Source organism: Triticum dicoccoides, chromosome 1A, assembly GCF_002162155.2.
Source record: "Triticum dicoccoides isolate Atlit2015 ecotype Zavitan chromosome 1A, WEW_v2.0, whole genome shotgun sequence".
Classification (NCBI taxonomy): domain Eukaryota; kingdom Viridiplantae; phylum Streptophyta; class Magnoliopsida; order Poales; family Poaceae; genus Triticum; species Triticum dicoccoides.
The window spans coordinates 450,636,982-450,662,783 of NC_041380.1; positions in this window are offsets into that span (position 1 = coordinate 450,636,982).

A 25,802-nucleotide genomic window follows, 5' to 3' on the forward strand; every position below is an offset into this window, starting at 1 on the left:
GAGCTATATGGGCCTTAGTGGGCTTTAGTGGAAAGGAGAAAGGGGCAGCCCAAGGTGGCTGTGCGCCTTCCCCCTTCCCCTAGTCCTATTAGGACTAGGAGAGGTGGCCGGGCCCCTCTCTCTCTTTCCCCCCTCAAGGAATCCTATTCCAACTAGGATTGGGGGGGGGGGGGAATCCTACTCCCAGAGGGAGTAGGACTCTCCTGGCACGCCCTCCCTTGGCCGGCCAGCCTACCCCTCTAGTCCTTTATATACAGAGGCAGGGCACCCCAAAGAACACACAAGTTGATCCACGTGATCTATTCCTTAGCCGTGTGCGGCACCCCTAGCCACCATAGTCCTCGATAATACTGTAGCGGAGTTTAGGCGAAGCCCTGCTGCTGTAGTACATCACGATCGTCACCATGCCGTCGTGCTGACGGAACTCTTCCCCGACACTTTGCTGGATCGGAGTCCGGGGATCGTCATCAAGCTGAACGTGTGCTCGAACTCGGAGGTGCCGTAGTTTCGGTGCTTGATCGGTTGGATCGTGAAGACGTACGGCTACTTCCTCTACGTTGTGTCAACGCTTCCGCAGTCGGTCTGCGTGGGTACGTAGACAACAATCTCCCCTATCGTTGCTATGCATCACCATGATCTTGCGTGTGCGTAGGAATTTTTTTGAAATTACTACGAAACCCAACAATTACAAAGGGCAGTAACTAGAGGGACACCACATCATATCAAAAAGGACAGGCATTGTTAATGTAAGATCAACATTGTTCAGAGTATGAGTAGGATAATGCAAGAAACAACATTGATATGTCCCTGTTGGAACTGGGAGGAAAATACAGGGAAATGTATACCGGGTTCGAAAATATAGAAGTTCCATGCATGGTTATACTCATGTTATCTCGTAATCGATTCTTCACAGGAAACTACCATGTCATGCATGTTATGTAATCATGTTCTGTCCTCACAAAAAAATTCTTCAAGGTAACTAACAGACCATGCATTGTTATATACTCGTGTTCTGTGGGCAAAAAATTTGTGAGGATATTATTCTAGCCATTGATTGCTGAAGGGCAAATATAGGTATGTACACATGGTAAGCATTGCAGGATTTCACTACTTCCAAATATAGAGTTCTCCATATGCACAATTACTTCCCTAATGTATGGTTAGATGAAACCAACAGTGTGGTGCATGTTTCTACATCATGAAAATGAGGAAACTAACATGAGAGGAAACAACTTACACGCACCGTCCCAGCAATACGTGGTGCCATCTGCTTTGTCAATCGCGTAGATGATGCCATTGTGTTCAATATCATCACAGAATTGTGTATCAACTTTGACGATGATCCATTGCGAGCCGAGTTGTCTCCAGCTAAAGAGGGCACCGGCATAAAGATAGGCGAGTCCGCGGTCGAACAAGGCAATTAGCTTGAAGTCTGCGTAATTCGCATGTCGTGTGGGCACTTGGCAGATTACAATCTTCTGCAAAACAAGGTTCGTCCAACTGATGTAGTAATCTAGATGACTTGGACCGCGATGGTAATATCTATATAATCCAACGAAGGAATGATAATCTCATGGTAGGTCTGGAAGTTCATGAGCACCAACTTTTTACCGTCTTCTCTGAAGGCAGCCATCCAGTGGGAGTTCATGCCGACCCAGTACATACTTGCCAAGAAGTTTCGGGCGATGGTGATCGGATCAATGTCGAGGGAAATGATGTACGGCGACCCACTACATACCTACAAAGAAGTTTCGGCTAATGGAGATCGGATTGAAGTCGAGGGGCATCATTCACGGCTCCGTATCATGGTGAGCGAATCTCGCAAGACCAGATAGCAGCAAGCAGGGTGTCTTGCAAAGCTTAGGCCTCGCTTCGACGATGGTCATGTGCATGTCCCTCGAGCATGCAGCCAGCCGCAGGGCTCTCAACATATCCATACACGAACAACATAGGTCGAGGATGTCACTGGGGAGATTGCTCCAATCGCGGCTCATATGGATGCTGCACGGTTCGCGTTCGGCCATGGTGGAGTTTGGAAGGGGGCTTGATTTACGGGGGAGAAGGATGTCGGTGTTGGAGCGGCTAGCGAGGGAATAGTGGTACTGGGGAGGCGAGTGAGGCGACGGTACACGGGGGCACAGTGAGATGGAGACGGAGAAGGAGATGGAGATGGAGTGGTGCTATGGGAGCGGAGAGGGAGACGAGGCGAGGCACCAATGTGCTGTACAGTCGCGATGATAGACTGCACTGTGCACATGGTGAGGCTGACTTTGGTAACCCGAACACGCCGCCTGGACTAGTGTCAGGCGCAGGGTGTTGTCACTTCACTGTGAGGACCGGATGAATAGTATTTATTGTATAGCGTAAATAGGTCTCCCGTGCTAGCATGCCTGTTCACTTCATCGTTCAGGTATCATCCATATTGCGAGCAGAACCAAATTCTCGTGCATGCCCAATCAACGCTCTGCCGCGATGCATGCAGTGGTCGTTCTGGTGCATCTAGGACGGCATGCAGATCGTTCCACACTTGAGAAGAGGAAAAATGGAAAGGTAGAACGCGGCAGCAGTGGAAGAGAATGCTGGCTAACGAGGCTAGGAGGGGATCGAGTAGGAAGTTAATGCTCCATGCCTAAAGGTTTTGGGAAAACCTAATTTTCATGAGGTGACTTATACTCACCTAAATGGAGGGAGTATTCCTTAACCAGAGAATGTTGTGTCTCCCACTCACGTGCTCAAAAAAAACTATGACACATTTTTTTATCTGTTTGCATAGGTCCCACCTATCAGGAACGATGGGCACGTAGACGAACAGGTACGACTCATCAGTCTACCCGCATAGCCTTTTCGTTTAGTCTACCTAGCCGTCTAATCAACTGCCTGCATGCCACTTCTCCCATTTACTCCTTCTCCATCGGGAACCGATTCTCCTCGGCTTCTTCACCTCCCCTTCGTCTTCATTTGCATCCAAACCCCACTGCGTTCACATTGTTTTAACCTCTTTAAATAATCATCTACTACTTCAGTTAGACTAGCCATCTAATCCTAATTCTCCAAACCATAGCCCTCCGTTCCAGCGGTTCCAAATGGCGAAAGAGATCGAGATGCAGGTTTTTAGCATCCAACATGTCCTCGTCGAAGGCTCGATGCGCATAGTTGCCACCGTCACCGTCCACCCAAGGGTTGTTCGGCAGTGGATCAACAATGTATCCAAATCCCTCGAAAAGGTAGAGACGAGGGTCATTGCTCTCGACGCAGAGTACACGAAGCGTGCCCCTGGGAAGATCCAGCGTGCCGCCATCCTTTAGCTGTGCCTCGAAGATGATGTTTTGGTGTACCACATCATACACTCGCCCTCCATACCAGGTGAGCTTCACAATTTCTTGTCTCGGGAGGACGTATACTTCTGTGGGGCAGCCATCGAAGGGGACAAACAAAAGCTGGAGCCGTACAACCTTGATTTGAAAAGCATCGCTGACCTACAAACCGGAATCAAAATTCCTGTAGAAGTTTGTGATAAACAGACACCATCCCTATTCGATGTAGAAAATTTTGTGCTCGGTACAAATCTTCAGAAGGGTGACGAGACGGTGGCATTAAGGTCGTCTGGATGGGAGAATTATCCCTTGACGTACGAGAGGATAAAATATGCTGCCCTCGATGCCCGTGTGAGTTTCGAGATAGCTGCAAGGTCCAAAGAGCTTGTTGCGAAGCCGTCTCCCACAGAGAATGAGAACAAGAAGAAGAAGAAGAAGAAGAAGAAGAAGAAGAAGAAAAGGCTGCACCAGCAGGAGGGCATTATGGATGGATGAACTATTTCCTCTCTTGTAAAAAAATTATTCCCTCTCGGTGTATATTGATATAGATGGACTATTTCGATGGTGTGCATGTCTTTGGAACATAGTAGTAGCGTGGGTCCGCTTGACTATAAGGAACTATTTCTGCATATATAGCTTTCTCTGCTACTCCTTCCAGTGATCGGTATGTAGTGCATGTGTCCGTAGACATGACAGCTTGTCCATGGAAGTTCAACTACGATGACCATCACGTTTCATCTCGCAATTCCCACGACGCCTCTCCAACCCACGGCACCACGCCCCCCGACGTGCGCCTCACCCCTCTCGGCCACACCGCCCCTCTGCCTTTGTGTGCATGACATGTGGGCCACCTTAAATGCGGCGAGCATCAAGTTTCTACCACAGCCACCCGCGATTCCCACGACGCTGCTCGAACCCATGAAACCACACGTCCCCCGACCTGCGGCTCACCCCTCTTGGCCCCACTGCCCCTCTTCCTACGGGAGCATTACATGTGGACCAGTCACCTATTGGGTCCACATGTTATTGACTCAAAGGTAGGTGTAGTAAGGCGCTGAACCTCAGTCCCGACGGCCCTGAGAGGGAAATGTACTCCTGCGCCAGGGCTTGTGGTGCTCTCGCAGCACGAACTCATGCCAAACTCGATATTTGTTTCTTTAGTATACATGCACGCAACGATTTAATGGACATTGTAATCTCAACATGTGATGGGGAGCTCTAAATTTGAATTTGAAACTTAAAAAACGAAAAGATTCAACACAAATAAACTGGGAGAGAGGGAGTATATCGTAGGATGTGTCCCATACAAAATAAGTCCCCTGGTTTGTCACCGCGAAGATGCGGTTAGAAAGGAGCACATCATCTTCCTACTGGTACGGCATCAAATCAGTCGCAGACAGCATGGTCCGCCTTTGACCGCCATGTGCAAGGTTCGTGCTTTCTTATTCAATCTCATCGTGGTTCCATCGTACCAATTCATGCGATGGCCCGTTGCATGGCTGATCCCAATGTTGGACAAAGGTTCTACGGGAACGGTGTCATCGTTGTAAATGTTGTGCAAATTGATGTTGGTACCCTCCCGTACATATGCAAGCCAATCTCCACTCGCACCGAGCCTAACCTGTGAAACAGTGGGCAGGGGGAGAATTAGGAAATGGACATGGAATTAGTCTTTAGAATGCATTTACTACGTGATCAAATTCATCTTACCTGCTCATCGGAGGAAATCCGAGGGCCCCTCAACGTCGGCATCTCATGGGGCGTCAACTTGCAACTACGGCCACGCCGCGCTGGAGAGACCCCCAAGGAAACATCCTCGTGCGTTCCACGGAACATCAAGATGCATTTGTATGAGTAGTTTATCTTGTGAGAGAAAAGGATGAACGAGGGAAGGCCTCTAGAGATAGAGATGGACACTACTACTACCAATATGCTGGCCCATGCGTTGCAATGGATCCAAAGTAGTAGAATAATACTTGTTCACGTGCTTGAAATATAAACACTCTAGTTTCGATATACATGTCTCAGCAGACATGACAGCTTGTCCATGGAAGTAGAACCACGTCGACCATCACGTTTCTTGTTTCTACCACTGCCACACCCACACGCGATTCCCACGACGCCGCTCCAACCCATGGCACGACGTCCCCCGACGTGGACATGGATCCTCTGACGTGGCTATCACTGCCTTGCCCTGCCTTTCCTTTTCTGACAGGTGGGACTCACGCTTATGGGTCCCACATGTCAGTGACAGAATGGTAGGATTGTTCGCGTCAGGGGATCCTCATCCCCCCGACATGCCCCTCATCCCTCTCGGCCCCACCGCTCCTTTGCCTTTGTGTGCATGATATACTCCTAATATATTACTCCCTCCGTACCTAAATATTTGTCTTTTTTGAGATTTCAAATGGACTATCACATACGGATTATATAGACATATTCTAGTGTTTCTAGCAAGATGCCCGCGCATTGCACGAAGTTGATGGAAAAGGTAAGCACAACTTATAAATTGATGGATTGAGTACTAGTTACAGTGATGCATATAATTAAGCAAAGGGATCACACATGTCGGTATTGACTGGAACGAGAATGCAACAACACAATAAGAATTAAGGCCACGATGATGCGATCGCAGAGGTGGTTACAGAAGACAAGAAGAAAGATGGATCCACGAACGTACGACCTCCTCCTCCTCAACTTAGTGCGCCGGGCCACCGACCGGCGGCTAAGGAGCGGCGGCTTTTGTGGCGAGGTCGAGGTGCTTCTTAGCAAAGGCATCCAAGGCTTCCAGCCGATTGAGGAAGGCCAACCTTGTAGCGTCCTCACTGGCATTGTAGATACCTATGTACACGATTTTCTCGTACACGTGGATGTGTAGGTCGACGAATTCTTGCAGGGCGAGGCGCCTCGCGGCGAGCGCGACCTCCAGGTGGACATTCTTCGTGGCGTTGGCGGGCAGTCGCAGGGCCACCAGTGCTTGAAAGAGGTTCCGGCCATGGAGGCCGATTAGGGTGGCAGGCAATGAGGAGCCCGGGCGCGCGGGCTGGAGGAGTACGGCGATGTCGTCCGCGAGCTTCTTCATGACGGTGAACTTGTTGCTGGTGTCAACGATCATCTGGTCCAACTGAGAGTCATAGTTGGCGTCGACGGCGGCCATCCACCAGCCGGTCTCCAACACTGTCTGGAGACGATCCTCGGCGCCATGCCACATGCTGGCGTCGTGGACCATCTGGCGCAGCCGCTGGCCGCTCACGCGCATCGCCGCCATGGGTCTGGAGTGAGCTCTTTTGCGCTTAGTGTAGGTGCTTAGGCAAATGCTTAGGTGCGTACGATGTGGTAGATGCATTGGAATGGAGGGGCACCTTTATATGAGGGCAATGAGGGCAAACTGCGTTGCATTCACATCGTGCAGCCTCTTTTCCCGGACCTCCTCCCATTACTTCCCTCATGCATTAATTGAGGAGGATGCATTGGCCATTCAACATATCGGGAACCGCTACTCCCTCCCTCGGTTGCATTAAAGCCGTATCGGGAATTGCGCCGCCCGCTTTCAAATCGAATACTCCCTCCGTCTAGGTGAGTATTAAGTCATATTACGAAAACCAAATAGTAAACACATAGGCTTGGTGCATTAACTCTCACGTTGTTTCTTAGGCTAGCCATAGTGGGAGTAACTTAGGTAGTAACTTAACACATCCCAAGACAATTTTGCATTTGTGGCAACTATTTAATGAGGAAAGAGGTGCTTGTGGTAACATAATATGTTACTGTAACATAGCGCTTTAGTCGCTTCGATAGAGACGTGAGAAGACGAGGGAGTAGGCTGCTGCAAATGTAGGGATGTGTGATTTGACAGCGAGTTACTGCTGGACAGGTGGGGCCCCATGATTTGACTTGCCATTATCATTTTAACTGCGGTGCTACGACCGGCGTGGGTCTCCCAGATTCCTGACCACCTCCATACATGTGCCTCTCCCAATGCTCCAGCATGTAGTAGAGGCTGGCTCTTGCATGAGAGCCCACTTCTCCACTTTTTCCTTGCCTCTATTTCCTCCACATATGCAAAAATGCCATGTAAAGCGCACTATTGTACTTACTTTTACTTGCTCCTACAGGTGCTTAAGCTTGCCACATAGGCATAAAGTCTGATGTGGCAAGTTATTCAAGAAGAGAGAGACTAGTTTGGTGACCCAAGGAAGAAACGGTGCTGAGCGCGTGTACCTAGGTGAAAAGACAATTTTGAGTCTATAGCTAATTAAATGAAGCAAACTTAGCAACACCATTTCATTGGAAGAGGTCACTCCTTGGCAAATGCAATAAATTCTAGTACTCCATGTGTCCCATAATATAAGAACGTTTTTGGCACTACACTAGTGTCAAAAACGTTCTTATATTATGGGACGGAGGGAGTACGAAGAAAGAGATAGAGAGGAGTAAAAAAACACTTATAGCCAACCTTGTTGTAGTATGAGTGACCAAGTGATGACTATGTATAACATGCCAAACATCAGATAGCCTAACGCACCGTGTTAAATCTCCAATGGCGCGACCGCACAAGCGACACGACGGTCATGGTAGGCGCGACCACGATACAGGCTGCTGGCAACCCTTGGTTCTAAGATCAAACGGTCGCATGCTAAGTTGCTGAAAATTTGTAGAATAACCCTCCAGGATAGGATATTCACCCATAGGTCTAGAATCACGCCATGCAACCGTTCGATCTCAGATCCAAGGGCTCTCGGAAGCCCGTATCATGGGAGAATGGAAAGCCACTACCGTGCCGTTCGCACGCTGGCAGTTCGCTCCTACTCGTCCCCGCACGTCCTTCAATAGTATGGTGGTTCGCTCCTAGTCATCCCGTCCATTCACATTACGGCAGTTCCACTAATCCTAACCCTCCTCCCAAATGCATGGCATCCCAAATCTCCAGGATCGGCGGTGAGTACAAGGTTAGAACCATCACCGGCGATGAGTTCGACGTCATCTACACCCGTTCTTCTGCGACGGTGAAAGGATGCCTTTCTCGCTTCAGATACATGTTCGAAAACTCAGATGATGAGTGGGTCGCTAGGCTAGATGTTGAGTACACCACAGTCCTGGTTCGAGAGAAGGATCTAAAGGACGAAGAGAGGAAGAAGCCCACTGTCGGTGTCAAAACTGGCGGATCTCGGGTAGGGGGTCCCGAACTGTGCGTCTAGGCCGGATGGTAACAGGAGGCAAGGGACACGAAGTTTTACCCAGGTTTGGGCCCTCTCGATGGAGGTAAAACCCTACGTCCTGCTTGATTAATATTGATGATATGGGTAGTACAAGAGTAGATCTACCACGAGATCAGAGAGGCTAAACCCTAGAAGCTAGCCTATGGTATGATTGTTGTTGTGTATGTTGTCCTATGGACTAAAACCCTCCGGTTTATATAGACACCGGAGAGGGTTAGGGTTACACCAAGTCGGTTACAATGGTAGGAGATCTGCATATCCGTATCGCCAAGCTTGCCTTCCACGCCAAGGAAAGTCCCTTCCGGACACGGGACGAAGTCTTCAATCTTGTATCTTCATAGTCCAGGAGTCCGACTGAAGGTATAGTCCAGCTATCCAAACACCCCCTAATCCAAGACTCCCTCCGTAGCCCCTGAACCAGGCTTCAATGACGACGAGTCCGGCACGCAGATTGTCTTCGGCATTGCAAGGCGGGTTCCTCCTCCAAGTACTTCATAGAAGATTTTGAACACAAAGATAGTGTCCGGCTCTGCAAAATAAGTTTCCACATATTGCCATAGAGAGAATAATATTTACACAAATCTAATCTGCCGACGTATTCCGTAGTGTTACACACCACGACCAAGTCTTTATCCGAGTCGTTTCATTATCCCACCTCAGCGCGTCATGCGAGGCAGTTTCCTTGGCACGTCTTGTCAAAGAAGAGATCGTGTCCCCTTATTCCGGGATTCTCATCAATACGGGCGTGGGTAACCCAACCGTGCCATTGATTACGGCGCTTGGAGATAAGCGAGTTTTACCAGGCTGGTGAGGACACGTAGTTGCCTCCACCCATATAAGGGGATAAGGATCCACCTTTTCACCTATGCCTTCTTCCTCCTTTGCCTATCCGTTCTCGCGCACTGGAGCTCCAGCGCCCAAGTCCGCACTCCCCACCTCTACCTTCTCCAGCCATGTCCGGAGCGGAAGGCAAGTGGATGGTCTCCTCCGTTACGGAGGGACACATCAAAAAACTAAGGAAGGCCGGATACTTGTCTAAAGACATCGCGTACCGGCTTCCCGAAAAGGGGCAGGTCATGCCCACCCCAGGGCCCCATGAGAGGGTGGCGTTCCTCCCCCATTTCCTCCGCGGACTGGGCTTCCCTCTTCACCCATTTATCCGGGGGCTCATGTTCTACTATGGCCTGGATTTCCACGATTTGGCCCCAAACTTTGTCCTCAACATCTCGGCGTTTATCGTCGTGTGCGAGGCTTTCCTCTGCATCCGCCCCCATTTCGGCCTATGGCTCAAGACTTTCAACGTCAAGCCAAAGGTGGTGCGCGGCAACCAAGTGGAGTGTGGAGGCGCCATGGTGGGCAAGATGCCCAACGTCTTCTGGCTCGAGGGCTCCTTTGTGGATACCCTGAAGGGGTGGCAATCGGGGTGGTTTTACATCACTGAGCCACGCGATCCTGAGTGGGTCGCAGCCCCCGAGTTTCAGTCTGGACCCCCAACGCGGCTCACGTCCTGGAAAGAGACGGGCCTGTCGTGGGGCAGAAAAGGAGAGGTGACTGGACTGCAAACATGCCTCCAATCCCTGGTGGACAAGCAGCTCAGGCTTGTCAACGTAGTCCAGGTTACGCTCATCCACCTGATCTCCCATGTCAACAACGGGCCTTCAATCTGTGGGAGTTCAATCCGGCGCAGCACCGAACTCTGAACAGGCTCTTCGACACGACATACGAAGATGCCTAGAAGGTGCTTTTCATGGGCGCCGAGGCTCCCGCATCCGCTACCAAGGATCGCGGATTTAGCGCGCAGCGTTACGCTAGTGCGGTAAGTTGTTTGTACCTTTTACAGGGTATTAGTTTTCCATAGTTTGAATCTATGCGGGATCTAAGCTCCCTTACCTTTGGCAGGCTTGGCAGGCGCAGTCCGGACAGATCAACTGTCCGCCTCCTTTGCCCGAAGACCCAGCCGATGCCCTCTTGGCGAAGCTGCTGGTTCCGGCACCCTATGTGGTCCCGGAGAAGAAGGCCACGAAGAGAACCACGGGGACTCGAAAGAGTGGCTGGCGCCAGGAGGTGTCGGATTCATCATCCGGTGGCTCCGAGGCGCATTCCTCCCGTGAAGACGAGGAGGAAGAAGAAGAGACCTCTCCCCCTCCAGCGGGAGGAGAGGAGAAAAGGAAGGCTGCCCTCTCTGAGGAGGCCGGAGGGTCCAAGAAGGGGAAAACCCTTCCTCCGGACTACTCCACCGACACCGACGACGGCGGAGAGGAGTGGCCGCCCAGGACCAAGCCCCTGGCGAAATCGTAAGTATCCGGATACCAGAGGAATTCATAGTATTTGTTTATTGCACAACTTTCCCTTATGTCGAATATGTTTATGCAGCCCACCCAAAGACCGGCTCGACGCGTCGTTGAGCGGCTCACTGGACTCGTCGGAGGTGAACTCGCTTCCGACGGCTTCCTCCCCCCGCCCTGCGGACGACACCGAAGTGTTGTCTCAACAGGTTCCAAGCCGGGAGGAGGTGGTCCTGGAGGCGCCGCAAGGCGACCTCCCGGACTCCAGGAGTAAAGGGGAAAAAAACCCCAGGGCTCCAAGTCCGGCTCAAGGCCGGACAACGCTCCGGAACCTTCAAAGGTTCCAGAGTCCGGCGGGCGACCTCCTTCCAAGAGGAGCAAGCCCACTGTGCTGGTGACCCCCGTCCAACCGGAGGCGCCGGACGATCTGTTGGAAGTGCTCCAAGGCGCCTCCATCGACGAGGAGCACCGCACCATTATGAGTGCGGTGGTCCAGAAGGTTCAGTCCACCAAGAGCAGACTGACTGAAGCTTGTACTAGCCTTTTAACAGGCTTTGAGGTAAGTAAAGAATGTGTAAATAATATTACCGCATAGACAGTAGCCCCTGATGCTCTGTTTGGCGTTCGGAAAGAAAAGCCGAATAGAGGATCAAATAAAATTCGCAGGAGTCTAATGAAAAGGAGTCAATATGCGTATGCAGGCTTCTCTGCTTGCGTCCACCGCACTGACTGCGGAAGTGGTCACATTAAAGCAGAACCTCGAGCGGTCCGAGCAAGAGCTCGGGCGTGCCAAGAAGCAGCTCGAGGACAATGAAGGTAAGAAATACCTTGTTTAAATATAAATAAAAAGGTGCAATTGCAAAAAGTGATAGGATTATCGTGGCTGTTGTAGGGGCCATGTCTGAGGTGGCGACCCTTAAGCAAGTGCTGGTTGAGGCCGAGAATAGGGCGACCACGGAGTGCACCGAGCGGGAGAAGTACGAGGCCCAGGTTGGCAAGGTACAACAAGAGCTCCAGGTTCTCATGAAAAAACATGAGAGTTTGGAGCTTGAATCAAAGACGCGAGCGTCCGAGCTCGCGGCGGCTATTAAAAATGCCGAGTCTGCCAAGGCCGAATCCCAGAAGACCCTCCAGGAGTTGGATGAGGTGAATAAGATAGCGGCGGGTAAGGCATTCTTTATGCAAAGCAAACACATAAACGTGAGATACTTGTTACTTACCCGAATCCGGAGCTCTCCAGGAGCGTTTGCAGATCTTCCTCGGAGTGTATCCGATGCCGCCGCACTCTATCAAGCCATGGAGGGTAGCTCGACAGAGAAGGTGTTCTGGTCTTAGTACGCTGAGGCCAGACACCCCATGCCCCTGAGCGACCAGCTGAAGCAACTGGTCGAGCTCCACAAGGCGGCCGAACAGGCCATGAAGGGCCTCATAGTTTGGCTGTGGCCTGGAGAGGCTCTGCCTGGGAGCTATTTCGGGCTGGTGCGGCGGCTGGTGGAGGCCTGTCCAAGGCTTGAAGACATCAAGCGCTCCGTCTGCATTGAAGGTGCCCGTAGGGCCCTTGCCCGTGCTAAGGTGCACTGGGGCAAGCTGGATGCTGAGAAGCTTGTGAAGGACGGGCCACCGCTGGGGAAAGAGCATCGCAAGCCCGAGAATTATTATAAGGATGTTCTAAAGGGTGCCTGCCTTGTGGCGGATGAATGTACCAAGGATGTATTTTTTGAGTAAAACTCGCTCGTGTTATCCTGTGCGCTGAAAACTTGTTCATATGCGCTAAGCAATGCTGTTGGAATTTAAAATATTACCTTCTGTGCGGTTGTTTATCAATATTGAGAGATGGTGAGTCGTCGGCTTCTGCCCCTGTGCTACTAGTGTTGGGGTGTTTGGGGATAAACCTGGGCGCTCTTTTTCCCATGTTTGGGTCCTTCGAGGGAGGCGCTCAGCCCAACGAACAAGGCTATCAGACTATAATGTGTGAACACTCTCACTTAGCCATAGAATTCTATAATTTTAAATTTCGGCGAAGCCCCTAGTATTTGGAAGACCGAGTTTGGGGCGCTATTCACGCCTTGGACGGACAGAGCTGACTCCTTGCTCTAAGCAGCATAAGTCTTTAAGGACTCGAAAAACCTCTTGAACAGCGACCAACTCTCGCTTCATCATGATAGCCAGTTTTAGCTTTCTCCACTGGTGCTCGACCTAGCTCAACTGGGGCACAATCGCAGTGTTGGAAATATGCCCTAGAGGCAATAATAAAATGGTTATTATTATATTTCTTCGTTCATGATAATTGTCTATTGTTCATGCTATAATTGTGTTATCCGGAAATCGTAATACATGTGTGAATACATAGACCACAACACGTCCCTAGTGAGCCTCTAGTTGACTAGCTCGTTGATCAAAAGATAGTCATGGTTTCCTGACTATGGACATTGGATGTCATTGATAACGGGATCACATCATTAGGAGAATGATGTGATGGACAAGACCCAATCCTAAGCATAGCTCAAAGATCGTGTAGTTCGTTTGCTGTAGCTTTTCTGAATGGCAAGTATCATTTCCTTAGACCATGAGATTATGCAACTCCCGGATACCGTAGGAGTGCTTTGGGTGTGCCAAACGTCACAACGTAACTGGGTGACTATAAAGGTACACTGCAGGTATCTCCGAAAGTGTCTGTTGGGTTGGCACGCATCGAGACTGGGATTTGTCACTCCGCATGACGGAGAGGTATCTCTAGGCCCAATCAGTAATGCATCATCATAATGACCTCAATGTGACCAAGTGGTTGATCATGGGATCATGCATTATGGTACGAGTAAAGTGACTTGCCGGTAACGAGGTTGAACGCGGTATTGGGATACCGACGATCGAGTCTCGGGCAAGTAACATACCGATTGACAAAGGGAATTGTATACAGATTGATTGAATCCTCGACATCATGGTTCATCCGATGAGAACTTCGAGGAGCATGTGGGAGCCAACATGGGTATCTAGATCCCGCTGTTGGTTATTGACTGGAGAGTCGTCTCGGTCATGTCTGCATGTCTCCCGAACCCGTAGGGTCTACAGACTTAAGGTTCGGTGACACTAGGGTTGTTAGGAAGACTTGTATGTGATTACCGAATGTTGTTCGGAGCCCCGGATGAGATCTCGGACGTCACGAGGAGTTCCGGAATGGTTCGGAGGTGAAGATTTATATGTAGGAAGTTGTCATACGGTCACCGGGAAGGTTCGGGGGCATATCGGTATTGTACCGGGGCCACCGGAGGGGTTCCGGGGGTCCACCGGGAGGGGCCACCTCTCTCGGAGGGCCTAATGGACTGTAGAGGAAAGTTAACCTGCCCTACATGGGCTGGCCGCATCCCCCCCTTTGGGCCCATGCGCCTAGGGTTGGGGGGGAAACCCTAAAGGGGGCGCCCCCCTTGCTTGGGGGGCAAGCCCCCTCCCCTTGGCCGCCGCCCCCCCTTTAGATATCATCTAGAGGGGGCCGGCCCCCCTTGCTCCTTCCCCTATAAATAGATGGGCAAGGGGAGGGCTGCACACAACATCCAAGGCGCAGCCCCTCCCCTCCCCAACACCTTTCCTCCTTCATAAGAGCTTGGCGAAGCCCTGCCGGAGTACTGCAACTTCACCACCACCACGCCATCGTGCTGCTGTTGGAGCCCTCTTCCTCAACCTCTCCCTCCTCCTTGCTGGATCAAGGCATGGGAGACGTCCTCGCTCCGTACGTGTGTTGAACGTGGAGGTGCCGTCCGTTCGGTGCTAGGATCTTCGGTGATTTGGATCATGACGAGTACGACTCCATCAACCCCGTTCTCTTGAACGCTTCCGCTCGTGATCTACAAGGGTATGTAGATGCACTCCTCTCTCCCTCGTTGCTAGATGACTCCATAGATTAATCTTGGTGATGCGTAGAAAATTTTAAAATTCTGCTACGTTCCCCAACACGCAGTGGTTCTCCTAGTGCTACCTTAGCCGATATAGCGGAACATAAGGCACCAAAACATAGGAGCCGTGCAAACTCAACTATTGACCCAAGACATGATTCGGAGCCGATGCATATAGTGCTATAAGTTCGGGGTGCTGCACTTGTTAAAGTGTTCGGACTTCTCGCACCATATTGAGGGGTACTAAAGCCCCTGGCATATTTTGGCCGTACCAAAGTGTACGGGTGCAACATGTCGTTAAGGAACATATATTTATAGAAAAAGAGTAATGCAAAAATAGACAAAATCTATGCATTGTTTATTAAAAAGGGCTGCGATCAAAGCAGAACGATACAAATAATGTAATAAGCAAAAGGTTGGACTATTTAACATGTCCGTTCCAGGGGGAGGCTGCGGAATGGTATGCGAAACAGGTATATTGCTCGTGATAGAGACCACATGGGAGTTCCATAATGCGGCGTGGCTTGTCTGCTTCCCTGGTTCTTGCATTGTTTGTGCGGCAATTGAACTACCGAACAGGCCTTCCGAAGAATGGAGTCCTGAAAGTAAGAGAAAATAAAAAAATCGCCAGCCCCTGGTGCGGTTTAAGCCGTGTTTCGGGCGTGCCGTGATGGTGCCCGTTCCCCTGTACCCATGGTATTTCTAGAGCGTAGTTATGTACGCGAAGTACTAGCGTCGCCTTTTTGCGAGGGCTGGGGTTGGGGCCGCATTGCTACGCCTGCTTGGATCATGCCAGACGATCTTGTTGTGGGTTACTCCAGGCGCGCTTGACGGTGTCCGGTCATTTAATGGCCGGGCTGGAGAACTGCCTGGAGAGGCTGCTTTGTACTTCCCTGCAAGGGCCGCCGTGTGCTCCTCCGTTCGGAGGGAGCGTTCGGTGTTTCCATTGACTGTAATTACTCCTCGAGGGCCTGGCATCTTGAGCTTGAGGTATGCGTGGTGCGGTACCGCATTGAACTTGGCGAATGCGGTTCATCCGAGCAGTGCGTGATAGCCACTCCGGAATGGGACTATATCGAAGATTAACTACTCGCTTCGGAAATTATCCGGAGATCCTAAGACCACTTCAAGTGTGACTGAGCCTGCACAGTTGGCTTCTACACCTGGTATTACGCCTTTAAAGGTCGTTTTGGTGGGCCTAATCCTCGAGGGATCTATGCCCATTTTCCGCACTGTATCCTGGTAAAGCAGGTTCAGGCTACTGCCGCCGTCCATAAGGACTCTTGTGAGATGGAATCCGTCAATAATTGGGTCTAGAACCAATGCGGCGAATCCGCCATGACGGGTGCTAGTGGGATGGTCCCTTCGATCAAAAGTGATCGGGCAGGAGGACCATGGGTTGAAATTTGGGGCGACTGGCTCTATCGCGTATACATCCCTTAACGCGCGCTTCCGCTCCCTCTTGGGGATGTGGGTTGCGTATATCATGTTCACCGTCTGCACTTGTGGGGGAAAACCCTTCTGTCCACTGTTGTTCGACGGTCGGGGCTCTTCATCGTCATCGCTATGAAGCCCCTTGTCTGTATGTTCGGCATTTAACTTGCCTGCCTGCTTGAACACCCAACAATCCCTGTTGGTGTGATTGGCCGGCTTTACGGGGGTGCCATGTATCTGGCACAAGCGGTCGAGTATTCGGTCCAAACTGGACGGGCCCCTAGGATTTCTTTTGAATGGCTTTTTCCGCTGACCGGATTTAGAGCCTCTGAATCCGGCATTAACTGTCGTATCCTCAGCATTGTCGCCATTAATATGGCGCTTCTGCTTGTTGCGACGTGACCTGGCACTGCTGTCCCTGGTATCCGAATTACCAGGGTTCTTGGTCATATTTTTGCTACGAGCAAGCCAGCTATCTTCTCCCGTGCAAAAGCGGGTCATGAGTGTCGTGAGTGCTGCCATAGATTTCGGCTTTTCCTGTCCAGGGTGCCGGGCAAGCCACTCGTCATGATTATTGTGCCTGAATGCTGCTAGGGCCTTTGCGTCCGGACAGTCGACAATTTGGTTTTCTTTGTGAGGAACCGTGTCCAGAATTGCTTGGACGATTCTTCTGTCTGCTGAATTATGTGGCTTAGGTCATCGGCGTCTGGTGGTCGCACATAAGTGCCCTGGAAATTGTCAAGGAATGCGGCTTCCAGGTCCTCCCAACAACCAATTGATCATGTTGGCAAGCTGTTAAGCCAATGACGAGCTGGTCCTTTAAGCTTGAGTGGGAGGTATTTGATGCCGTGGAAATCATCGCCGCGGGCCATGTGGATATGAAGGAGATAATCCTTGATCCATACCGCAGGATCTGTTGTACCATCATATGATTCGATGTTTACGGGTTTGAAACCCGCAGGGATTTGATGATCCATTATTTCGTCTGTGAAGCTGAGTGGGTGTGCGGCGCCTCTGTACTGGGCTATATCACGACGTAGCTCCAATGAGCTTTGTCTAATGTGTTCGGCCCTGTCGAATTTGTGGCTGGCGTGACGGTTACCATCTTGAGTCATGGGGCGCCCACGCGTTCCGTAGATTGATCTTGTTTGCCTTGCCTTGTCCTCCAACATATCTCGCAGGTCCGGCGCATTTTCCTGTGCCTTGGTACGGGGTGCGGCTTGAGTGGAGGGCCGAGAGGCCTCTCTGTCACGGCCACTAGGTGGCCGATCGGCCGTGTCGAGTGCAGGTGATGCGGGTTTAAATGCTTCCTCCTCTAGTCGGGGTAGCAACCTGCGCTTTGGGTAGCTCTTGGAGGGGCGTTCTAGTTTATGCTCTTCGGCCGCGAGGACTTCAGTCCATTTGTCAACTAGCAAATCTTGATCAGCTCTAAGCAGTTGCTATTTTTTCTTGAGGCTTCTTGCCGTGGCCATAAGCCTGCGTTGAAAACGCTCTTGCTTGACGGGATCCTCTGGCACGACAAATTCGTCATCGTCGAGGCTTGCCTCGTCTTCGGAGGGAGGCATATAATTATCGTCCTCGACCTCTCTACCTGCCGCTCTCTCATGAGGGCTGGTTTCTCCATCCTCCTGTGCTAAATCTTGCTGGAGGGGGTTTTCTTCGGCACTCTCCGGAGTATTATTATCTCCCGTGCTGGAATCACCGTATTTGTTTTGGCAGGATTTTGATCGGCGCCGCTGACGCCGGCGCTTAGGTTGTTTCTTGGAGGGGTCATTCTTCGCTGTTCCATCGCCATCTCCTTCTTTTGGGGTGTCCACCATGTATATCTCATATGATGAGGTGGCTTTCCAGGGCCTAATAGGCGCTGGTTCTTCATCGTCTCCTTCATCGGCGTCCATACCGTCGATGTCTTCGGAGTCGAAGTTGAGCATGTCGGTTAAATCGTCGATAGTGGCTACAAAGTGGGTGGTGGGTGGGCTTTGAATTTCCTCATCGTCCGTACCCCAACCTTGCTGACCATAGTCCGGCCAGGGCTTTCCTGATAAAGAGAGAGACTTCAGTGTCTTCAGAATATCGCCGAAGGGCGAGTGCTGAATGATGTCCGCAGCAGTAAACTCCATAATCGGCGCCCAATCGGATTCGATCGGCGAGGGCGCGGAGGGTTCGGAGTCAGGAGAGGAGTCCATCTCCTTGGAGTCATGAGTCTCGCGGAGTGCGGGGCTGGTGTTCGGCTCAATCGCCATTGGGATTGCAGCCCCCGAGGTGGTGTCCAACCACACATCCTCGATCGGCGCAGTTGGCTCTGAATTAAAGGTCAAAGCCGATGCGGGTGCGGCCTCCAGGGCACTGTTCGGCGGAAGAGCTAGATCATGCTCGTCGTGACAGTGTGGCGCGCTCGGTAGTGGCTCGAGTCCGTCGAAGATCAAGTCCCTGCGGATGTCAGCTGTGTAGTTTAAACTTCCAAATCTGACCTGACGGCCAGGGGCGTAGCTTTCGATCTGCTGTAGATGGCCAAGTGAATTGGCCCGTAGTGCGAAGCCGCCGAAGACGAAGATCTGTCCGGGGAGGAAGGTCTCACCCTGGACTGCATTGCTATTGATGATCGTAGGAGCCATCGAGCCTGACGGCGACGACACAGAGGAACTCTCAATGAAAGCACCAATGTCGGTGTCAAAACCGGCGGATCTCGGGTAGGGGGTCCCGAACTGTGCGTCTAGGCCAGATGGTAACAGGAGGCAAGGGACACGAAGTTTTACCCAGGTTCGGGCCCTCTCAATGGAGGTAAAACCCTACGTCCTGCTTGATTAATATTGATGATATGGGTAGTACAAGAGTAGATCTACCACGAGATTAGAGAGGCTAAACCCTAGAAGCTAGCCTATGGTATGATTGTTGTTGTGTATGTTGTCCTACGGACTAAAACCCTCCGGTTTATATAGACACCGGAGAGGGTTAGGGTTACACTAGTCAGTTACAATGGTAGGAGATCTGCATATCTGTATCGCCAAGCTTGCCTTCCACGCCAAGGAAAGTCCCTTCCGGACACGGGACAAAGTCTTCAATCTTGTATCTTCATAGTCTAGGAGTCCGACTGAAGGTATAGTCCGGCTATCCGAACACCCCCTAATCCAGGACTCCCTCACCCGCCGTGATCCAGGTTTGCGTGCATGACTTATGCTTGGTCTACCACATATGCCATGCCGACGTTGAGTGCCAGGATTTTAAGGACTTCCTCGGGAGCAACCTAGTCAAATTCGTTACTGTAGAATTTGGTAGCGACAAAGAAGTCCTGCGTCGGGTAGGCCTCGTTGTAGGCAACACCTTCAACCTCCAGAAGAATCGGTTGGTGTCCTCTCTTCATCCTTCAATGCTGACCCTGGCAGGAGCCATGGTTCATCCTTCGTACAGTAAACTGGAGAAACCTCCATACACGTTTCATCGTCATCCATGGCAGCGGAATGTACTAGATATAGACCACATCCAGTATGCTGCAATGGATGGCTACCTTTGCTTCAATATCTACAAGGGTTGGATGAAGAGCAACAGCCAAGTGTGCGATTCAAGCAAAGAAGTATCGGCCAAGAGGAAGAGGGACAAGGACGAAGTCGAGGACGTGGACGAGGACTCCGAGTAAGGTGGCAGTGTCGTTGCTCATGGTGGTTCTAATGCACTGTCTACCGGAATAGTTGCAAAGTTTAATTTTAGGTGTGCTTAATTTAATTTGAGGGGTGTGTTGTGCTGAGCCCCCAGCAGAACTATGTTATGTTTCTTCTTGTTACTTTAACTCTTCAGTACGTACATACAAGTATTTCTTACATTTCATCTTTTAGTTGGTACAGTACTACCACTCGTTTCTTCACATTATATACGTACAATATATATGGCCAACATCATATAGCCAGCAGTTTAGTTGTCAAAGATTTTCAGGGTGCTTAGTTTTGTCAAAGAATTCCAGGGTGCTTAGTTTTATTTGAGGGGTGGGTTGAGCACTTGTGCTGGACACCATTATTGTGACAAGCCTTTTTAATAGTACTATATGCATAATTTGGCGACGAGCGCTCTCTATATGTACCACCTTTTTTTAATTTCAAGTTTTGCTCCATGGCGCAATCCATCGATACTACTACTGTACAAAAGTGGAGTATATACATTTTTTAAAAGGGTAGAGGGCGGGGCAGTCTAGCTCGGTCGGTTTCATGAGAGGCGAGGGCCTTTGTGATTTGACGGCTCATTACTGCTGTCAAATCGAATAGTACTGCGCCGCCCGCTGCACGCCCGGCGCCTACATTAAACCCCTTCGTTAAACCTGCATGCAAACCGAGAATCCTACTCCGGTCACACGTCCGTTCATGAGCGGGCCGGAATTAAATGCAACAACGGCCGAGATCCTCCCGCCCGCCCTCAGTTTAAATGAGGCCATACGCCGGCCAAGCTCCTACCGTCCGCCCTCTATTTACACAAGGCCAGACAGACAATGGGCAAGAATCGCACCCCTCCGGCGCTCCCCCATCTCCTCCTTCACCATTTTCTCCACTCCTCCGATGGCTTCCGACGAGCCGTTCTCCGGCATATTACCCGGCTGGGTGGCCCGTCGAGCCCTCTGGATATGGGCGAGGCCGCTCCGTGCTTCACCAACCTCGCTTGGCCCGACGGAGCCAGTTGCCGCCCCAAGCAGGCGCATGGTTCAGCAACTCGTCGCTCCAGTTCAGCTCGATGAGAAGTGGCGAGTTGCTCCACGCTGGCACGGTGGCGAGCATGCCGGTACGGGCGCCGTCGCTACTGCGTCGTACCGCGCCACCAGTGTCTGCGGTGGCCGCGCCTCCCGTGTCTGTGGGCATGCCTCCGGTGCCTGCGGCATCGCCATGCAGGAAGAGACAGAAGCCGGGTGCGTGGAGAGCGATGAGTCGGTGGCCAGCTTCTCCGTGTCCGCCGCCATCATCGAGGAGAAGTAGAACACGGGAGGCCGCCGCCACTTGGGACCCATGAAGGCCACCGCCGAGGCGACGACCGCGGATTCAGGTGGTTTCTTTGCTGCTTTGTCTCTTCCCAGGATCTTCGTCGACCCCGCAAGTGTCTGACAGACATGAGGAAGACAAAGGGATCCGCGGGCGGCCATTTAGATTATGTACTCCCTCTCCAGCTGGCGGGGAATTTTTGTTCTAAGAATGGATAAATTGTATGTATCTACAACTAAAATAAGTCTAGATACATCCATTTCTAGGACAAGTATTTCTGGACGGAGGGAGTATTAATTATACAAGAGAGCCGGATTGGCACCTCTTAGTTCATGTAAATGTAATGAAATCCATGATGTTTATATGAAGATCCGACTTTTTATACGAAATCCTTCATGCTTATATGAAATCAGTCCGTGTTTGCACGAATTTCATCTGGTTGGTTAGAGTTGTAAAAATGTATGCCGCTGGCGTTTGATGTCGTCCTCCACTTAAGGAAGCGGGAGGAAATTTGCCGGTTGCCGTTGGAGATGCTCTTTATGCTGGAAACAATAGAGTGACATCCAATCCATTTGAGCTAATTGCCTGTATGATTGTCCCTCTATAAAAAGTGAATTGCATGCACAGTGTACACGTGACTTGCAGGGTGGCTACAGCTTCGTACAGAGAGTTAAAAAGAAACAAGTCCATCCTTAATCTTGTATTCTAAGTACTCTGTGGGTTCCACTGTCAGTACAGTGGCGAAAGAAGTATATATCAAATAAGTAGAGTAATATATAATATAAAAATATAAAGTTAAAAGACAGAATACGAACTCATGTCATCGCGTTGCGAGCATCCGGCGCTAACCAGCCCAGCACATTTTTGTTGTAGACCATGCTGGAGATATATCTCCATGTCTACTCTTATATATACTCCATTCTATTTGTCTTTTTCAGATTTGAAATGGACTACCACATACGGATGTGTATGTAGACATATTTTAGAGTGTAGATTCAATCATTTTGCTCCGTATGTCTTTTTAGGAAGGGGTCAGATTTGTCCTTGATTTATTTATGAGGTATCCAGATGGCACTGCACCGCCAAGAAAAGAGGGTAACATCAAAATTATGGACTACTTTTTTGAGTATGTTGGTAAGGTCCGGTCATAGTCACTTGTTGAAATCTCTAAAAAGACAAATACTCCCTCCGTCCGGAAATACTTGTCATCAAAATGGATAAAAGAAATGTATCTAGACATATTTTAGTTTTAGATACATCTCTTTTTATCCATTTTGATGACTAGTATTTTCGGACGGAGGGAGTAGAAAAAGAGTTGGTGATGATGGTGTGCGTGCCATCCTGCAATATAGGCCGTCGGATTTATATCTAACGGATAGGAAAGAAACTATGGCAATTTTGCAAAAATATACCCACACGTCTCTCCACATTCGCAAATAAGGCCTTCCCTCGTTCAACCTTTTCTCTCACAAGATAAACTACTCATACAAATGCATCTTGATGTTCCGTGCAACGCACGGGCAGCTAGCTAATTTCTTTTAAAATAGTTGCTGCGATAATTGGGTTGCAGTGATATATTTTATGTCTACCCCGAATGATTTCAGATTCACTAGTAGTAACAAAGAAAAGGTTGCCTTGTTAATTAACAAAAAGCAGGGTGAAAACTATCACATGAGGCCGGTAAAAACAAGGCACACTGGGTTCAGCACCATCGTCACTATAGCTTGCGCGCGCGAGAAGTCTACATATTGAGGGGGCTACCGAGCGAGGCACCGAGACACAATGTTTGAGAGAGAAACCAATTGACAGATTATGATCAGATCGAGTTGTCACCCTTCTGCTGTCATTATTGGGGGGGATGGAGAGAAAGACGTATTGAGAGTGTGTGCGGTAGACATAGAGGCACAACTAGCGAGTGTGTGTGTGTGTGTGTGTGTTTGAAAGAGGAGTAGATAGATTATTATCAAGATCGATATGCCACCCTACTCCTTCAATGCCGGGTAGTGTGTGTGTGTGTATGTTTGAGAGAGAAGCCATTCGATAGATTAGTATCAAGATCGAGGTGTCACGCTACTCCTTCGGTGTTGGGAAGTGTGGGTGTGTGTGGGGGGGGGCAGTGACACTCACATACTCTACTCTTATAAAAAAACAGAGTTGGTGATGATGGTGTTCCTGCCATCCAGCAATATAGGCCATCCGATTTATATCCGGCGAACAGGAAGGAAACTATGGAAATTTTGCAAAAAGATACCCACACCCCTCTTCACATTTGCAAATAAGGCATTCCCTCGTTCATCCTTTTCTCCCACAAGATAAACTTCTCATACAAATGCATCTTGATGTTCCGTGCAACGCATGGGCATCTTGCTAGTAGGGAGAAGGAGTTTGTGTGACACATATCTAGCTATATTAAGGGATAGGTATATAGCATATGTGTGAGAGACATTAGTGGTTGTGGGTGGGCGGAATTAAAGGGGTGGGCGTGTTAGACATAGAGAGCGTGTGTGTTTCTGTGTGAGAGACTTGTAGGACGGGCTAGAAAGACGAATTTAACCCTGACGGAGGGAGAGAAATACACGAAGTGCATGTGTGTGATTCCGATGCCCACAGGGAAATGAGATATGTATGCGTGTGAGAGAGATTGCACAATTCATTGACGTATCACTATCTAGCGATCGTGGACGTGCATCGCTTGAACATAAGTAAATATCTACTTCGTATCGTGGCCAAAGGTACAATATCGATTCAACGCTATAAAGATTGGACACTCACATATCACATTTTTTTTCTATTTAAATAAGCCTTTTTAGTTATGCATGCCAAAGTTATAGTGATGTTTCTTCAAACAACCAATGTAGCTATCATGAACAGGCACCATTGTTACTCTTGCATTCAAATTCATTAGTCTTGGATGATTTAAGTTTCTATTTTGAAGTAATATATGTAATATTCATATATGAATTCAACGGCTACACAATTTATGAAATGGAGGCTATGTAATCATATGAGGTAACACTTTTAAGTAGCTGACTACAATATCCATTTCTTTTTGTGCGCCTCTACACTAACACGTCAATGCATTACGTTTAAATTAAATAACCAATGGCACTAAATTATCTATTTACACGAGAAATATATAGGCTGAGCGTTTGATCCCTTTTTTGTGAACGCGCCACTACACCCGTATGATTGGCCGCGCCCGTGTGAACGTCCAAGTTATCGGCGCATCATCTTGAGTTATTGTCTTTTTCTGGGGTGGACTTCACACTAGTTATTAACTGCTGACCCGTGCCCCGTGTACACAGTCTAGCATGACCTTCCCGCTAGCACGGTCCAAAATTAGTTGAAACTGGATACGAACGATCCCGCGGGCGGCAAAATCTCCCGCCTCCTTCTAAAATTTCCGCCACCTTAGTCTTTAGCATGCGAAATACCCCTTTTGTCCTTGGTGCACGGAGACCAACAGTTACAATACCTCCCTCATCTACATGATAGGTCGGGGGCTGCTTTGGTAACTTCCGGTTCCCCCACTACACAGCACCCCCATTTCCTCTCCCCCTCCCGCAAAAACGACTAACTACACGGCACACTGTCCGTACTTCATCCCCCTTTCTCCCCTCCCCTCTCGAAACCCTAGACTGCTCATCCACTGGCGTACCATAGCCCATTCACTGCCAGCGGCGTCCACCTCGCTGGATCTGCTTCTGCGACCGCATCTACCCATCCCACCTCCCCTAGAAACAAGTAGACTACTCATCCACCACTGTACCACATCCCATTCAGTGCCGGCCTTGTCCACGGCGCCGGATCTGCTTCGCCGGTACTCTCATCAACTGGCGCGCATCTGCAGTGGCTCATTCGTACTCCCCACCGGAGACGCTTCGTCCACACCCCCCGGAGTCGCCCCACCGATGCCCCCGTCAACAGCCTCTGATCCTCTTCGCCGACACCTTCCTCAACCCTATCGGAGCCGCTTCGCCGACACCTTCCTCAACCCTACCGGAGTAGCTTCGCCTATACCATTCTCAACCCTACCGGGGCCGCTTTGCCAACTCACAAGTCCACGGCCTCAGATCCGCTTCCTTGCACCCTCATCCAACCTACCGGAGCAGCTTCTGACGCCCCATCCACGACCATAGATCCGCATCGTCGACACCACCCTTAACCCAACCACCGGAGCAGCTTATGATGCCTCGTCCATGACCGCAGATCCGCATCATCGACACCATCCTTAACCCAACCACCGGAGCAGCTTCACCTACGCCCTCGTCCACGGCCATAGATCCACTTCGCCCACACCGTAGTCCACCCTACCGGAGCCGCTCCACAAACACCCTACTCGATGGTTCTAGATCTCCTTACCGGACCCCGACAGCCAGTGCAGTGTCATCACCCTCGACGTTTCTAACCTGATTCTCACAGTCTGGAGAGATGCCAAGCACCATCCACGGCCTAGGTACTTGTCACCTTTAAACCCGTCCAACATCACCTGCCCGATGTACTTCAAATATACTAATCGGTCGCTGTTACCTGTTATGCAGCTGGCAAAAACTACAAGGACGATGTTTCTTCTGGATCTAACAGCTTGGCCAACCAAGATCCTGGACTGAGGCATTGCTATGATCTTGTAAGCGCGTCTCTCTCTCTCTTGTATTGTTCTGTGCCTGCCAGCGTGCTTTGCTAGGATTTTCGACCAGTAATCCCTTTG